Here is a 3,329-nt window from a genome sequence, read left to right as displayed (position 1 = left end):
TCATCTTATTAAGTGCTTATATTGAAAACCAGAAGTCATTTTAAAATGCTATTAAAAAAAACAATACATTTTTAATCCTCTCATCATAGTCTCGGGACAATAAGCATCAACACATTGTCTGCCGTTCACTACTCAAGCATAGAGTCTGTTAAGCCTTGTCTCCAAACAATGTCTGATCTGTCCACACACAACAAACGCACACTGAACGCAGTGTGAGGTGCTAAAATACTGATCGGCTCGAGCCATCAGTCAAGAAGTGTGAAAAGCAGCGTGTATTTTTCAGGCCAGTCATTTGGAATAACTGAGGCAATCAGTCAGAAAAGGCAAAAACAAATGACTTGCATTTTAGATGGTAGAAGAGAAGATGGCGAGAGCTAATGTGAATGAGAAAACACATCCATCTACAGAGTCGCAACAAACACACACACACACACAGGTAATGGCGCTGTCATACCTAAAAGCCTTTGTGCTTATGGAGAGTCTCACCTCCCCACTGCGCTGTCATTTTAACCAGAGCCTCGAACCATTAGTCCCTCATGCTTGGCTCACCTCACTGCCACAAACACATCCTAATTGCCCTTAGGCTGCTGTGAACTGTTTGCATTTGCCTTCTTAAACATCGACATGGCCCATTCCTGAGCAGAAGTTAACTGGCCTGGGTGGTTCTCTGTGAGGTCTGTGTGGTTCATTTCCAGGGCAGATCCTTCATTGGACATCATTTTAAGCGGCTTAAAGTGGAGACTTGGTGAACTAATGTTCTCTGCTTTTAGAAATCTCTACTTCTGTTCACTCTGCGTTTTGAGAAAGAGTCATTACTTTGCAAATACCCGTGTCTGAATGTGTCCTCAATTTTCAAATCATTTCTGGTTCATCCTGACTTGAAGTACAGCTGGGGTTAGGACCAAACACCACTACTAAAACTGAACGTTCTTACTAAATCTTTAAAAGATTCCCTTTTTTGTGAGTTGACATAAATCTTGAACCGAAGCTTCTTCACCCCAAACAAATGTCTTAATCCAAACTGCTTCGAACTAGCCTATTAAGATCCCGTCTATAGACAATTTTGAGGGATGTAAACAATAACATTGGTCCTAGCCTATTTCCTATATTACATTTTCAATTTTAGTTTGACAACAAGCAGGAAATATTCATGAGCCAGTGACATCGCCACATTAAAATGGTCTTGCCACATGTAAAATACTAAAGTAATTTGAAGTATACTATAGTGTTAATGAGCCCAACACAATCTCACGGCAATTCATACATTTTTGATTTAGTGACTAATTCGTATTAATTCGTACAATCTAATTCGTTCGATTTGCTTATTTCCTAATGACAGTTGGGTTTAGGGGTGGGGTTAGGTGCCACGCCTTCTTTTTAAAATCATACAATTTCGTACAACTGAACTCGTAAGAATTTGTACGAATTAGCCACTAAACTGGCAAAACTTAAAATACTAATGTTTTCTCGTGAGATCAGGCTGATTAACCCATACACTCAAAAAATATTTTGTTTTGCTCATTCAAACTAATTTAAAATGAGCTGAAACAACACAATTCTTGAGATTTCATTGGGACAACTCAATTTTTTATGTTAAATTGTTAAAAGTGTTAAGTTAACTTATTCAATTTGTGTTGGGACAACATAAGTGAATTGTTTGTTTGTTTGTTTGTTTGTTTGTTTGTTTGTTTGTTTGTTTGTTTGTTTGTTTGTTTGTTTGTTTGTATACATACTTTTTTGTCCCTCAAGGGTAAATTTTTTGTGGACTCACAGAGCACTTCAGCAAGTTCTGACACAATAACAGTTGGAAATAAGCAAACATGCAAAAGAAATACATACAGGAAAAAAACATATGTACACTACCGTTTCGTGTTCAATAGTCTGATTGATACTGGGAAAAAAGAGTTCTTAAGTCTGTTCCACTTCAAGCGGAAGGTTCTGTATCTTCTACCAGAAGGATCGTAAAATGGGAGGAGTACATGAGATAGATTGTTTAAAATTCTTTCTGCTTCATTCACTGTGCATTGCCCGTAAAGCGTTTGAATACTAGTAGGAGTTTTAGATCCTATTAGTCTCGTAGCAGTACTGATAATGTTAAAAAAATTGTTTTCAGATTTACAAAAAGATTTTCATACCATGTAGATAAACCATACCTGATGACACTCTCAAATACAGGCTGATAAAATAGATACATGATTTTCTAATCAACCCCATAGAACCATAACCTTTGTAGAAAATACAGTCTTTGGTGAAGCTTTTCACAGATACAGTTTACGTGTGTCCCATGTCAGAGACCCGTCTATGTAAGTTCCCAAATACTTGTATGACTGTACCTGAGTGATTTCTTGATTATGTACAAACACTGGTAAATGCTCGACAACACACTTGGGGTCAAAGATTATTTCCTTTGTTTTTGTTTTTTTGTACTGACTTTTAAAAAGTTTTCATCACACCACTCAACAAATAAATCAATTTCAGAAAAAATAAACAGAAACAGGATCTTGTTTTTTCAGCAAACTTAAAATTACCGTATCGTCTGAGTATTTAAAAAATAAAATTCTGTTTTTTACAGTGTACTATAGTCCTTGAAGGAATGCATTGTGGTAATTGTAAAGTCGCTTTAGTTACACATAAACTATACTAAATATTTTAAGTATAATTAAAGTATAATACAGTATTTCTACAGTTTAGTTCACTATAGTTAATTGACAGTATGCTGGAGCATTCATTTACAAAGATTTAAATACTAATTGTACAGTAGCCTGTTTACTAGTTCACAAACACTAGTATGTAGGCTAGATTTTTGTATTTTGTCATGTGAGATCATTCATTCTTCTTTGTCTTAATATGTGACATTTAAAGTTATAGGGTATGGAAACAAATCCACTTTTATTAAATATATGACTTCAGAATTGGCTAGGCTATATGCACAGTGTTTTTCAGCCAATGATAAACTTCTGGTAAAAGGTTTATGTGACTATTTTCAATTTCAGAAGGTTCCTTATACAACATCCATGTTGTAAAGTAATTCAAATATAATCAGTAAAACATAATTAAGCATCCATTTAGTTGTTAAAGTGTAAAAAGAAAAGAAAGACCGTTGTAAGGGATGACAATTCACCAGAGGCCCTAAACTGGCTGACAGAAATTAAAAGTCTGTGTGCATATACACCAATTAGAAACCTGAATGTAAAACTGTAAATAATACAGTCGTGGTTATTATTATTTATTCGCATATTATTATTTTCATTCGTTTTCACTTTTGAAATATTTTTCGTGTCGTCATTTCCTCGCAGCTTCACAGCAGCCGCTTTGGTTGTTGTCATAGT

Source organism: Danio rerio, chromosome 8 (genome assembly GCF_049306965.1).
Source record: "Danio rerio strain Tuebingen ecotype United States chromosome 8, GRCz12tu, whole genome shotgun sequence".
Lineage (NCBI taxonomy): Eukaryota > Metazoa > Chordata > Actinopteri > Cypriniformes > Danionidae > Danio > Danio rerio.
The sequence above is the reverse complement of the archived record's forward strand: the minus strand, read 5'-3'. Positions refer to the sequence as shown.